The sequence below is a fragment of the Aotus nancymaae genome, unplaced genomic scaffold, assembly GCF_030222135.1.
Source record: "Aotus nancymaae isolate 86718 unplaced genomic scaffold, 86718_ANA_hifiasm-v0.15.2.pri h1tg000011l, whole genome shotgun sequence".
NCBI lineage: Eukaryota > Metazoa > Chordata > Mammalia > Primates > Aotidae > Aotus > Aotus nancymaae.
In genome coordinates, this window is record NW_026988422.1 from 26,113,026 (window position 1) to 26,129,379 (window position 16,354).

A 16,354-nucleotide genomic window follows, 5' to 3' on the forward strand; every position below is an offset into this window, starting at 1 on the left:
CACATTGTGCTCTAACTTCCTATGGTTGAACCTGTACTTAAGGCATAAGCAAAGTCCCCTTTGCTTTTTGCTTCACTTTTCTCAAGCCCAGTCACTATAGCCGCCACAGCTGGAAATATGCTAGGTCTTGCCTGAAGCCAGAGCTTCCCTGAGCCCACAGCTTATTCCCTGGGTATCACTATCGTTGCTGATTATACAGGGCTCAAGGGCTCTTAAATCAGCATGTAATGGGTCCTGCAGAGGACTGTCTCTTTCCTGAACCACATTGTGTCTACAAATGTCATCTGGCAGCTAAGGCCTGCAATGGGGACCTTACAAACCTACCTACTGCCCTATGCTACTGTCGCTGAGCTATTATCCTAGATACAAAGGGAATTTCTCTTTACTTTTTCCTCTCCTCTCCTTGAGTGAAACGGAAGAAGTCTTTTTTGGAGCCATGAGCTGTGCTGCTTGGGGTTTGCAGAGAAATGGCACAAGCACTCCCTTAGCCACCCAGACTCGAGTCTCAATAAGTCATGTGCCCCCAGGTGCACTGACTCTAAGCCCAGCTCAACACCATGGCTTGCTTAGGAGTTGCAGTCCTCGTGGCCTACATGGCCTTTCAAGTTTATTTAGAACCCCAGAGCCTTTAGTCATGGTGGCAAGGCTTGCCAGAACTCAAGTTCCAACCACTACAATGAGCAATTCTCTTCTGGTTAGGGCTGATCTAAACATTCTCTCCATGGGCAGGCATCAGTTGAGTTAGTTCAGTTTTACTTTTGACTGTGACAGGGCAGCACTGAGTTTAATGCAGTCTCACAATCACTATGTTCTCCCCTTCCCAAGAGCACAAATTTTCTGTATCATGTGGCTGATGTTGGGGCTTGGAGGAGGGGTGAGTGGCGTTGGCAATTCAAGACTCTTTCCTACCTCCTCTGGTGCCTCTTTCAGTGAAGCGAAGTTAAAACCAGATGCTTTGAGTGTTCACCTGGTTTTTGGTTCTTATGAATGTGCTTATTGTGTGTGTAGATAGTTGTTAAATTTGGTGTTCCAGAAAAAAGTTAGAGACAAGACTTTCTGTTCAAGCACACATAGATCAGTTATTTTTTAAAAAGGCCATACATAAAACAAATGAAATGAGACAGTAATATTCTAATAGCTTTAAAATAGAAGCCTACAAACAAATTGGACAAAATAGAAAGTTTTTACTTTACAAACTGTGTAATATTATTTCCATCTCCCCAACAAAAAATAAGCAGCCAATACACACACACACACACACACACACACAGAGACACACACACACACACAAACATACACACACACTACTGCCCTATACCTTTTGAAACAATTCTAAATAATGACTGGCCAAATAAAAATTATATAGAAATTAGCAAATACATATTACTAAATGTCAAATATTCACAATGTATCAAACTAGTGGTTTGTAGTTTAAGTGATTTAGATAAACATATAGACTTGTGTACATGCGAACATATATTACAATATTACAATTTTCTAAGTAAAGAAGTTAGGACAATTCCAATTAAATAAATCCAATAACACAGAAGGAAATAAGCAACATAAAAGCTTAAAAAAATGGAAAGTGAGGAAACAATAGTGCTGATCAAATAAGCAGACCCTTAACAATATTTTCCATAAAAAATTTTTAAAAAGCTTAAGATCACAGTAATTAGAATATAGAACCATACCTATAGTTACAACAGGCTTTTGAAAGGTCACCTCATTTTCTTGGTAAACATAAAGATTAAATTTCTAAGATGTATATGAAAATAAGTTATGAAATATGAATATAACTAAACATAACTTAAAACCTAAAAAGATAGACACAGATTGGGAACAAGATGGCCAAATAGAAGTCTCTGCTGATTGTTACCTCCAAAGAAATATCATTTAATATTTCCAGACTGCAAGTAACTGAAACTGCAGAAAGTAAAACCGTGGATGGGGGGGAGTACTGTAAATTCTAATACATGTACTTTAGATTAATCTTATCAATTTTGTTAACCAAATCAGTTGAAAAGTTACTAATGTGTTTGGTTTCTGTAGTAAACAGTTACTGATAGAAGTGTGGTAAAAAGTCACACGTCAAAACTATGAATGTGCCACTTCTGACATGTCCTTTTTGGAAATTAGTATTTAAGGACTCTCTTCATGACTAACTAAGCATGTATACTAAAGTTTCTTTTTAGCAATCATATTGATTCTCTCCAAGTTTTTTCTCATTATATTTTCCTATTTTTTTTTTCTATCCATTTATAATTGACTCTTCTGTGTTTATATGCTTGGGGTATATTAACTATAAAAATATTAGACTTGTATATTTTTTTCTTGTCAGTGAATCTTGATATTTAAAATGATGATATTAATTCATTTACAGTTAATGGAATTATGAAACTGATTGTGTTTATTTCTATATTTTTCTTTTTTCCCATTTATAAATTACTTTGTCATTTATTTTGTTTTTCTATGTTGTTTTCTGAACTTCAACTGAATTTATTATATTTTCTTAACTGTACCCCCTTTCCCAATGACTCATTTGGAAGATTCACATTATTATCTTTTTTCCTTTTATCAAATAAAACTAAAATTAAAACTTAAAAGCATATGAAGAAAAATATTCTCTTGCTAATGACTCTAAATTCTTTTAAAATTTCTGTCTCCAAAATCATAATGATATTTTACATCATTCTAATTTTTCCAATATTTTTTTCCTTCTTTTTTTATTACACTTTAAGTTCTGGGGTACATGTTCAGATCATGCATGATTGTAAAGAAACTATCATTAGAGTGAACCAGCAACAAACAGAATGGGAAAAAATTTTTGCAATCTACCCATCTGACAAAAGGCTAATATTCAGAATCTACAAAGAACTTAAACAAATTTACAAGATAAAAACAAACAACCCCATCAAAAAGTAGACAAAAGATATGAACAGACACTTTTAAAAAGAAGACATTTGTGTAGCTAGCAGGCATATGACAAAAAGCTCATCATCACTGGCCATTAGAGAAATGCAAATCAAAACCACATGGAGATACCATCTCAGGCAGTTAGAATAGCAATCGTTAATTCTTCCTATATTTGTACCCTCAAATTTTATTGCAAATATTTACATATAGTGCCTATTTTAATTTACTTCATACAAGTACCAACTAATTTGCTCATTATTGATTCTTTTATCCCAATTCTTCCCTCTGGACTTATCATCTTTCTTACAAAAGCATAGCATTTGGTAATTCTTTCAGCCATAGTCTATGAATGGTAAACTCATTTTATTGATTTACTCTTTGACTCTGGTAATACTGTCTTCAAAATGCCCTGAGCTTCTCAAAGCTTATTGTTTCCTTTTCCATCATAACCTTTCTTTTTGCATTCCTAGATTTATCTTTGCCCTATTCCTGATAACTTTCTGCCCCTTGTAACAGAAATTATCTTAGTCTTTCTGACTTCTTTTATATATCTTCTGTGTTAAAGCAAATTTTCTTACTGTAAACAAGACTAAAAGCAGAGATTATGGTGTATAACTTCTCTTGCCCATTAGACAATGTGTCTAATCATTTTTACCATACAAATATTTCAGCAAACTGTCACTTTTACATAATTAAGAATCTGGTATCTCAAATCCATATTTCACATCAATATGATTTTTGCTGTTGGTTTCAGCTTCTTTTTTTACCCAACACTTCTACTAATGAAAATAAAAACAGGCTGATTATTTTTCCTATCCTTTTTTTTATCTTCTTGAAGGAATCAAATGACTTTTAAACTCCCTAAGGTTGGGATGAGAGTTAATATCTGGGTAAACCACAAGCTGGATAATCTTTTGCCCAACCTCTCAGTCCTCAAATGACAGAGCATTACTAACTTGAAACCAGTCATTTGTTCTCACTAGATACCTGATAAGCAGTATCAAATCCTCCCATAACAGATTTGTGGTTCCTAGGATGTCTCATGAGTGTTCCTTTCTGCATCTGCCTGACTCTGCCTTAGGACTCCTGCTGCTGTCTGGGAAGATTAGTCAAGGCACTATATGTACCAGGGCAGAGAAGAGAAATTCTTTAACATCACCAGAGGAAGTTTTAAGCAGAACAAAGAAGTAACTCATTTGACATATTTTTAAAAGAATGTTGCAAACTACTATGCTAATGACTGGTTATTAAGATATGCTAAGTGAAACAGTTATGCTATGCATAATTTTGTATTATCTAAGTTCCTTTTCTGACCTCCCTTTTAACATCAGCATTATTTGGTTGTGAAATAGGTATATACTTATGTCCCTTTTTTGCATGCTTTTCTCCGGTGTAGTAACATGACTGAAAATATACATAAAACTATGTTATAAAAATAGTGAATTATAAAAAGGATGACTATAAGTTAATTTAAAATATTAGATGGTACAGTGACCAGAAAATTTTTTGAAAAGCTAGTACAATATTAGAGACTGTATTTAAATGAGAGGTATTTTTTGATTTAACAGGTGGACCAGGTACTTTTATTAATAAACATTGTAAAAATAAAAGGCAGAAACTAGAGAAGGTATAGCCACTTATATCGTTTTTATATTTTACATTAGGCAGGACTCTTAAAATGACTCTTGCTAGTTCTCTAGACCTGTCTCTTCTTGGGGTTTTCATTACTGCCATCATCTTAATAGTAAAACATATAGGTGGGAAAAACCTCATTTCCTATCACGTAATCCCTAAATTCAATTACTGATATATCTTGCAAAGCATATGTTCCAAGCAAATAACTCACTGTGGCAGAAAGATAAAATCATTTGAAACTCTTCTGCAGCACCCAATAGCTATAGGGTTGGAGCTAGCTAACACCGCTGAGCTTTAGTTAACACAAATGAAAAGTAGTTTAATCCCCATCTGCGTTTGGAATATGTGGATTAAACAGATAAACCAGCTATCATAGGGCCTAGCTAATAGTAAATCTTAAAACAAAGCAACCATTTCCTTTTATTTTCCCTTCTGTTTACTCTGGATTATTTTGAGCAGCTGATGAAGATATGGTATATGATGCTGCTTTGCTAACCGCCAGTTCTGTCTAAACTTGGAAAGAGTGGCACTTCAGTGAAGAGGAAGCCTGAAATTAAGAAGGTAATCAATAAATAAAAATTCACATCTCTCCACTCACCATGACTTTGTCTTCAGAGCTCAATTTGGCCAAAATATAAATAAGTAGTCAATGATGTTTGTGATTAAAAACTGAACCAACCAAACAGTATTTATCATGATTTAACTTTTTTCCAGAAACAAACAAAAATGAGTTAGCAAATTTGTGCTTATTTACCTATCTCCAATTTCCTATTTGGGTATTTCCACAACAGTATTTTTGACCATTTTATTTATATATACCATAGTCTCTTTTTATACATTATCTGCACTCTCTCTTCCTTGTATATAAAGAGTGTTGATGAAAGGAGAAATAGAAATTTAATGTAGTTTGTTGTTAGTCATTTAGAAATTAATCTCGTGAGTTATTTTAATCATTATCCTTCATATCTTTACTCAGATTAAAACATAACCCAATACAAAAATTTGGCCTGATATGCTTCAGATTTTTCATGAAAAAACGTTTAGAAGGAAAGCATTTGCTTCCACAATTTCTTTTTTATTTTTTAACTCGTTTACCCATAAATGAGCCTTAGTAGGGTCAGTGTAGAAAGGACTTGGCTGAATTTGGACTAAAATTCTATTTCTGAGACCTTATCCTGTTTTTTTTTTTTTAAAAAAGGTATTGCTAAAAATGAATAAAACAGCTTTGGTTTAGATTGCTTGGAAATCCTCCCCTCTGCTGCAATTACCAGATGAAATACACATTAAGCTCGGAGGAGTTCTTCACTCAGTCTCTTTTGCTTCTTGCCTCTGTGAGGGACTGTTTTTCTGATGCCATTATTGGCAGATCGCCACATTGCACCTGCTGATCCACCTGCCTCTCACGGGCGTGCAGTATTTAAAATGTTACGCAATTAAACTAAATGAGTTTAAAGGATTGGATTTGCACTACACCTCCTGGGGAGCTGTTGTTCATCCTTAAAAGTGCCTGATGACAGTTTGGGAAGCGCTGCTGTTGGCCTGGCCCTGGGGTGCTGAATTACCCCCCTTTGAAGAACTCTGTGGTGAATCTCCTCATAAGGATACTAAATGGTGAGGAAGCATAAAGAGAGACATTTTGTACCCCAGGTATTTGGTCTTTATAGATTGACACTAGGCAACAAAAGAAAGACTGTAAAGTAACTAGAACCCTCTGTTTCTTGATAAAATATAATTCTGTATCCATCTATTTTATCTTGTATTTATGAATTTCATTGTAATTATTTTCTGCAAACCTGTGTATAAAATGCTAAGTAAAGACATCTCAAAATGGAAAAGGTATCTGCTTATCAGGACACAACTGTCTTATCATTTTTGTGGTGGTCATTAATTATTCTTTAGTACCTATCTTACTACTAGGAATGATGTGAAGTAAATTAAAATGAGGTGGGTTTTTTAATAGTGCATTCTGTGCTTTTACACAGAAAATTTGAGCATATCTAGGGACATTGGCTGAGTCCACAAAGCCATGCTTTTAAAAGCAAGTCAGATTCTTCATTCACTGAGAATATTCCTTTATACTAGGCACTTCCATATAAGGAATACAAAAAATGCTCCTATCTCAGGGAATTTAACATAAATTTAGTTATTAGCAATGACAGATAATTGAATTTTTAATTCTACATACATTTTATGACTTTATGGTCCTTCAAAGGTAACAATGGCATGTATTATAAACAGTTATAAGAGAAGCACACTCAAAGATACGTACAGAATTCTGGCTATTGGTCTTTCATGTAAGGAGCTTGGAAGTCATCATTTCCATCCTCACAAGAAAAAAGCTAAACTGAAAATCAACAATTCATCTTTGATCTGATAGAAAATTAAGGTCACAGGCCAAACTGCTTCCCCCAAAATTAGAGAGGGACATAGGCAGATACAGTGACATACAACTTAGTGAAGCAGAAACCTCTCCAGGATCAAATACTGGGATAGAAAAACATAAATGGTAATTGACAGATGACTGGAGACTTTGTATGGACAAGTTTGAGGGTTAAAAATTCAGGGAGAGCTCAGGAGGACTCAATATACTGGAAACTGCAAAGTGAAAAAATCAATGAATCTTAAGAAATATCAGTAGAAACTCCTAAAAATGTAAATGCAAGAATAATAAAATACGAAAGACAGTACAGAATATCCGAAAAATGATATAATAAAGGTGTAACATAAATGTAATTGGAATACCAGAAGAAGAGAAAAAGGAACAAAATAAATATTTGAGGTCCTAATCACTGAAAATGTTCCAGAATTAATGACACCAAGCAATAGACTCAGAAATTTCAGAGAACACCAAACGGAGTAAACACCAAAACATCTATCTGTAGGCATCATATTCAATTTGAAGAAAATTAAACACAAAATCTTAAGGAAGCCAGGGTGGCATTGTGGGATCCTTGCCTAAAGAGTACTGAGGTTAAGAATTATATATAACTTGTCTTAAAAACCATATAAGCAAGAATATGAAGTGAAATATTAAATGTGTTGAAAGAAAAAAAATCCCATTAACCTAGAATTCTGTATCTAGACAAATTAAGCTTCAAAAGTTAGGAGAAATAAAGATTTTCTCAGACAAACAAAAGTTGCAGAAATTTGTCACCAGTAGAACTATGTGGCAAAAAATTGTAAATTCTTCAGAATTAAGGAAAATGATATGAATTAGAAACTCATATCTATTTTAAGAAAGGAAGAACATTAGAGATGGAATGAATGCAAGTACGATGAAATGTTTTGTTTTCTTATTCTTAATCTGACATATCAGTTTATTCATAGAAGTAATAACAGCAACAATATATTTGGTAATTATAACTTTTGAATAAGTGAAATACATGTCAAAAATGAATAATTAATAAAAAAGGCATTAGGAATGTTTTGCTTTACTACTTGTAAAGCATATAGTATTACTTGAAAGAGGATTTGAATTATTGTAAATCTGTATTGCAAACTCAATAGCAACTGCTAATACTGTATAAGAAGAATAATATATGCTGAGAGGAGAGACACTGATAGAATCATTTAAAAATGCTTACTTAAAAGCAAAGAAGACAGAAAAAGAATGTAAGACCAAAAAAAAAAAAAAAAAAAGAACAAAGCAATAAATAGAAAACAATACACAAATATGATAGGTATTAATCCAACTATAGCAATTATCAGTTTAAATATCAAAGTTTTAAAATCATTAATTAAAAGAGACAGAGTGGATAAAAAATGGAAAATCCAACCATAAGCTGTCTATAAGAAATCCACTTTAAATATAAAGACACAAATAGATTAAAAGTAAGGGGCTAGAAAATAATATATCATGCTAACTTTAATCAAAGGAAAACTGGAGTGGCTATATTAACTCAGACAAAGTAGAATTCAGAGTAAAAAAAGTTATCAGATATAAAGAGATTCATTTAAAAATGATTAAAGTGTCAATTCTACAAAAGGATAAGCAACCTCTAATGTGTATGCACCCAACAACAGAGCATAAAAATATGCTTTGAAAAACTGATGAAACTGTAAGAAAAATAGATTTATCAATCAGTTTGGTTGCAGACTTCAACACCTTCTGTCAGTAAGAGGTCTGGCAGTAGAAAGTCAGTAAGACAGAAGGCATAAATAGAAAAAGAGTTTTATCGACTCAATCTAAACATCTATAAAATAATTCCTCTAAAAACAGCAGAATAGACATTCTTTTCAAGCTCGCACTAGACACTGACCATTATAGTCTGCAATCTGATCCAAAGATACACTTTATGATATTTTTAAAAATAGAAATTATGGAAAGTATGCTTAGAGACCACAATGGAATTAAATTAGGAGTAATAGTCAGATAGCTAGGTAACTAAGAACACTTGAAGATTAAACAACACAACAATCTGAAAATTCAGAAAAAATTTTCAAGAGACATTTAAAAATATTTAAAAGTAAATTAAAATAAAAATATACCTTATCAAAATTTGTAGAAAACGTTGTAGAAAAATCAGTGCTTACAGGAAAATGAAGGATAGGCAGATAAAATCATTCCAATGACCTCAAGCCTGTAATCCCAGCACTTTGGGAGGCCGAAGAGGGTGGATCACAAGGTCAAGAGATCGAGATCATCCTGGTCAACATGGTGAAACCCCATCTCTACTAAAAATACTAAAAATTAGCTGGGCATAGTGGTGCGTGCCTGTAATCCTAGCTACTCAGGAGGCTGAGGCAGGAAAATTGCCTGACCCCAGGAGGCGGAGGTTGCGGTGAGCCGAGATCGCGCCATTGCACTCCAGCCTGGGTAACAAGAGCAAAATTCCATCTCAAAGAAAAAAAAAAAAAAATCATTCCAATGATTAGTTTTACTGTAGTGTGGCATGAAATAGAGTGATGAGAATTACATTTGGCAGAGACCACTATTTGAAGAGCTTACTTGCCTTGGAGAAGTCTAAGTCTCCTGTAGATGGATACTGGAGGCCATGGCTGAGTTTGTTGAGGGAGGTGGCATGGTATATTGAAGACATTTGAGTTAATGTCAACCCTTTACCAGGATTGCTGGAGAATTCTCAGGTTAATATTTTTCAGATGCAGGCACATGTATAAGGAAGAGAGAGATGAGGTAAGGAATTTCTAGGGATCTGCACTACCAAATATAAAGCGTAGAATCTTTTGACGGCTACAGACTTGATTTTTGTTGAATGCCTTTCTACATTGCTTTTGTTTTGTAACATTCTAAAGTAGTATAGAATATGATACTATGAAAAGGCTTGAATTTTCATAAATTAAAATTTGTAATAGAAATAATAGATACTCGGAGAAAGACAATTTCTTATACTCATGGATAGTAGCATGAATATCAATGTGGTTTTTTTTCACCGTAATTATGTTCAATGGCAAAAATCACAATCACTTTTGCACCAGACAAATATGTTAACAAACATAACACTGTAAATATTGTGCATACATCTATATAAAAAATTATTTCTCCATATAGGAATTAGAGTCGCCCCCTCCTGAATTTTGTTTCTGTAAGCTAGTTGTACAGTACATAATGCACAATTTGTTTCACAGCTTGCAGAAAAACAGAACAAATATCAATTAGCATTTTACTCTTTACTCTTTCAGGAAAAATAATATAGACTATTTAAAGTTTCCTCCTGGGTTTGTCTATGTGCATTCTAATGAACTAGCACACACAAAGCGTTGAACTGATATTAGAAAAATGTATACTTCATATATAAATTATTACCCTTGGGTGTGAAAATAAAGATATTTTTAGCTGATTAAAGAGTATTAAAGAAATATGTCAAATAAAAGGTCTACATAGTTTCTAATTTTAATACTTTGTTATTTTAATGCCAATTTTAAAACTGATTTGCATTTTAAGCTTTAATATATCTGAATAGAAAAGGCCTCATTAAGGAAAACTCTATATTTTATTGGCTTTTTAAATTATGTACATTTAGTAAAATCTTATTAAATGATCTTTTATATAATAGTCAATAAATAGAAATTTCAGTGACTTGAAATTGGCTTTAACTCAGAGGACGCTGAGAAAAAATACATATTTTTTGATAAATGCGATTATTGTTAATTTGTGTTTATATTTTGGGATATCACTTATATGAAAACTGTTTTTACCAGGCTCTTAGAAATAATTTAAAATGATTCAAAAACTTTTGCAAATAAAGCTATACACTAACAATATACTGTCCAATTTATTGAACACATTTTGGGGGTACAGTATATAGCATTAATTTTATTATTATTATTTTGAGTATTGTATGAAAATTAAAGCAGCACAACTTCACTCTAACGACTATTACTTTCTGCAGACTTATATTAATTCAGACCAATCTTCTCTCAAGTCAAACTAGAGATACTAATAATTATAATTATTATATTTTTAACTATATATACAACCATATTGCAAAAGTGTACATTTTTCTTTCTAGCAAAGATTTTAGTATTTTGTAATTCTCTTCAAGCTCACTGAAGTGTTATTTGCCAATTTATAGATTTTATATACATAGTGTTAATTGCCTTTGGAAATAGTCTCCACAAATCCTCAATTTACTATCGGAGACTAAATCTCACCTGCTAATCTTGAATCGTTCACAGAGTTGCTCAAGTTATGTGATTTCTTTCCACTAACACAAAGAAAAACTAAATTTATCATTCTGTTCAGAAACTAAATCTGTCTAGTGCTTGATGAGGTATATCTTCTTATTTATCCTCTTTTAAGATTGAGGAAACAGACAGTTAGCTGAAGGGGAATGACTTTCCAAAGGTTAAACTTGCTGAATGACTATAGGTAAATCTTAAGTCCTCTGAGTAAATGATAGGAAATAAAGAATTGATAACTTTTCCTGAAATTCTCACTGAGATACACCTCTAAGAGCCACTGTTTCTACAGTGTTTCCATTTTCATCCACAGTCTTGATCCAGTTTCGCATTCTCAAATGTTTTTGCTGTAACAACTTTCTTTTTAAAGTTTTTCTGAATATTTACTCTTTTCTTTCAATATGTTGTATACTACCTCCAGTAATGTCTTCCATGGTGTGTAGTATTACTTTTAATTTCTTTTACAAGGTATAGAGATGTTCAAAATCATTCACCATAATGTATCTTCCCTATTTGCATTAAATGTTAACACTAAATTAAAAGACCTGCAAATTACTCTTGATTATTTCATTTTTTTACACCCTACATCCAAATCACTGGGCACTGTTGATTTACCTATAAAATCTATCATCAGTCTGTCCAGTTTTTTCTTAAACATTACTAGGGCTTGTGACCAGCTCATTTGCATCATTTCCCAGGACTATAGCATTGCCCTTCAAACTGACACCATTTCCACTCTTTCCCACATTGATCAATTATTTATTCAGTACCTAGAGTAAACTTTCTGGAATGTAAATAAGATAATGTGGATGATCTTCAAACTTGCTTAATACTCTCCAATATCTTTCTATTGCACTTAAAATAGCACCTCAGATCTTAAATATCTATAACTCTGCTTGATTCCTCCCTTGATTTTCTCTCCAAAACTTTCTTTGGCTCCCAATTTTTCCTCCTCATTCTTCTCTGGTTATATTACTATGTGATGTCACTGAACTCGCAAGCCCTTTTCCTTTAGTCTGATTTATAGATCACCTCCAATTCATTCTTCAAAGTGACCCATTCAGGACTCCTCTGTAACATTTAAGGTTTTCATTAATCGGGTGAAATTTTCAACGTGAATAAATGAACCAAGATATTTTACTCCAAGTAAACAAAAGGGTGATTATGTTTGTTTCCTGGTTCTTTATGCTAGCTCGTATGGCAGCAACCTCAATGAGATGTGACTTCTTATTCACTTTTCTGTGTGCCACACTCATTCAGACCCCTGTGCTTTCTTCAGCTCTCATATTTGGTTCCACTTGCATCCCACTTTGGCTTGTCTAAAGTTTCCTGTTAGACCTGGTTATATATTTCTTTATCTTAAGGCTCTTTCTCCATATCATTAATCTTTCTGTAATCTCTATTTCTTCTAGTAAATTCTACATAATATAGCACTTAATTTTGTAAGATCATATTCAAACAGGAGCCACAGTTAAGAAGGGAGTTAGGAAGGCAATCATTACATAGTGAAGCTGCCATTTTACAGTGTTGACCATTAAAAGATTGATTAGAAACCTGAAGTTGTCTGTAGAACAATAGGAAGTTATGTCCCGATGGCATATATCAATTAATCTTGCTGATAAGAGTAATTTATAAAAATATAATTAAATTTATTAATTGGAATGAATTTAATTTTTATCATAGCTCTTCTGTGTTCCAAAATATGTGTGAATGTGTGTGACATCACAGCCATCATATCTCCTTTCTTAGATAAAACCACTAAAAATGTCAATAGAGATGCAGAATGTCAGTTTAATAATTTACAAAGATAATGTTGAATATATTTATAAAAAATATAAATGACCAATCTTAATACATACATATAACAAAGTTGAAATCATAATAGGAAGAGGGAATGGATTAGTACAAGAGAAACAAGACAAATTAAAATATCTAACACATATTAAGTTGGTGAATTCCTCCTAAAAATGGTAATGATATGTTATTCAAAAGTCTTTTTGTTACAAATTAAAAGTCTCAAACTAACTTCAATGTTTTTGTTGTTGTTTTTAAAGAATGTATTGCCTCATGAATATTAGAAAACTAAGGAATGGAACTACCTTCAAGAATAGCTTGATCTGGAATTTCAAACAATTTTATCATGCTGAGAGAGATCACAGAACTCAGTTAATTTAACACAACCAGTAAGCAGGAAAGATGAAAGGCCTCTCCAAAGGCCTCTCCAAGTCATTAGATTTCTTGCCTTGTTCTCTATTTTCAGTACGTCCTTTATTTTGTTTTTATTTTTGAGGGACTCCATATTAATAAAAACATATTTACATATTCAATTTTATTAGGACTGTAAAAATTTAACTTATTTTACCTTTAAACTGTCAAAAAACAAAAAAAAATGGTCTCCAGTCCTATTTCAAGGGTCATAAAATATTGAACAATGAGCACAAATGCATTGCCAAAATAAAGGTATGAAAGTCTCAAAAAAAAAAAAAAAACAAAACCAATTAATGTACAAACTGTGGATTTTTATCTCTATTACCCACATGAAGATATACAAAATATAGATTGCTCTGTTTTTATACAGTACATACTGAGTTTTAAGCATTGTCTTTTCTTTCAAGGGATGAATGGATAATGATCTTGGTGGGGCGGGGGAAGAGAATCACAATCATTATTCTTAAAATTGAGTTTAGCTTGTCACATTTGTTGCAATCTGCATGATATTTTGTGTCCAGTGGGATCAAACAAAGTAAAGTAAGATAGTATGCATTAAAAGAATTCCGACCTCCACATTCACAATCCTTTTAGAAAAGGTAGTTGTCATTTATAGTTTATTCTATTTTTCTAGTAAATAATGCATAAATTACAATCTGAGCTACAAAGAGAATTATCTCAGTGCTGATTTGAAATTCAGCAAACACACCAGATTTTGCTTTTAGGTGGCAAAAGCTCCAAGGTTCCCTGGCTTCTTTTGTGTTCCTAGGCTTGTAGAGCGCTAGGAGCTGACAGATGCTTATCAAACATTCATGTAAACACTGCTATCAAAGCTGTACTCTTCAGCTCTGCCTTCACACAAGAGGGTCAGCATGGAGCATCATTAACATTGGGCCAGAGATAGAAATGTCATGCCACAAGGTTTGTAATGCAAGAGAATGCCCACGCTGCTGTTCTAAGATACAGTACCCAAATTGTTACATTTGCAGACATGAAAGATGAGTGCAGAGACAATGTTTAAAACATTGAGTGTTTATTTAAGCATGAACTCTGTAGGCATTTTTGTTTTTCTTTTCTCAAGTTAAAATAGGGTTTGGGCTTCTTTTGTTTTTAACTGAGAGAATGAGGAAATGTGGTTCAAATCTGAGAATTAATAATGCCATCATGAACAAAGAAAATGTCTCTGTGCCTTCACTACTTTGGCAGCAATAATAATACAGAAGGCAAAAAGTTGAATTATCTGGGTCTAGGATCACTGAAAGCATCTTGATGAACTCCTTTTTTTCTTCACTTTCTCCAGGTCCATAGACCTATAGAATTCTTCATATTCAGGGATGACTCCTCACCAGGTGATAGGCTCTAAAGTTATAGTTGGGAAAGTAACTTTGCCCTTCCATCACCAATATTTAGGATATGATTTTCCTCCATTCTGTATTAAGGCCCTAATTTTCACCTGAGAAGTTTGTAACTTAGCTTGCTTACTTACCAGCTTCACATACTTAATGGCTCCTCTATGGCCTGTATCAGATATTCTCTCAATTGCCTATACAGTTGACCCTTGAACAATGCAAGGATTAGGGATGCTGATTGCTTGAACAGTCAAAGATTCACTTTTGACTTTAAAAAATTTTACTACTAATAGTCCACTGTTGAATGGAAGCCTTACCCATAGCATACACAGTTGATTAATGTATATTCTGTATTATATAGTGTATCCTTATAATAAAGTAAGCTAGATTTAAAAAATCAAGAAAATCACAAGGAGGAAAATAAATACTTACTATTCAGTAGGTGAAAGTGGGTCATCATTAAGGTCTTTATCCTCTTTGTCTTCCTGTTGAGTAGCCTGAGGAGAAGAAACAAGAGAAGGGGTTGGTCTTGCTGTCTCAGGGGTAGCAGAGTTGGAAGAGATAAAGGAGACAGAAGGGGAGGAAGGAGAGGCAGGCACACTTGGAGTAACTTTTGTTGAAAAAAATCCATTTATAAGTGGACCCGTGTGGTTCAAACCTGTGTTGTTCAAGGGTCAGCTGTATAATAATTTCCCCCTTATCTATGTGGTATATATTTTAAGACCACAAGTGGATGCTGAAATTATGGAGCTCTTTATATGTTATGACCTAAATATATTATGGTTTTTTCCTGTACATATATACATACATACATACCTATAATAAAGTTTAGTTTATAAACTAAACTAGTAAGATTAACGACAATCATACAATAAAACAATTTACTATATTAAAACATATGTGAATGTGATCTCTTCCTTCAAAATATCTTATTGTACTCTACTCATCCTTCTTTTTGTGATAATAACCCAGATGTCTACTAAGTGACTAACAGGCAGGTAGCTTACAAAGTGTGGATATGCTAGACAAAGCAGTATTTCAAGTCCTGGATGGAATAGAGCAGGATGGTGCAAAGCTTCATCATGCTACTCAGAATGGAACACAATTTAAAATTATGAATTGTTTATTTTCAGAACTTTCCATTTAATATTTCTGACTGTGGTTGACCATGGGTAATGGAAACTATGGAAAGCAAAACTGCAGAAAAGGGGCAGCTAATGTAATAGCACAGGGATGGGAGTTCCCACAGAAATAGCTTGAGCATCACCTGGGTACTTAAAAATACAAGAAGCCATTTCCTGGGACACAGAAGGATGGGAGTAATTTGAAAACCAAAAGCTATTTCTTAACCATTACTGTTTTCCAGGGGCCCAAGATCTCACCTAAGTTTCAACATTTTCTTTTCTTTCTTTTTCTTTTTTGAGACAGAGTCTCGCTCTGTTGCCATGCTGGAGTGTAGTGATGTGATCTCGGCTCACTGCAACCTCTGCCTCCCAGGTTCAAGCAATTCTCCTGCCTCAGCCTCCCAAGTAGTTGGGACTACAGGTGCATGCCTTAATCCTACTTTAGGGCTACAGAATCAGAAACTCGAGGGTAAAGATAGAGCAGCT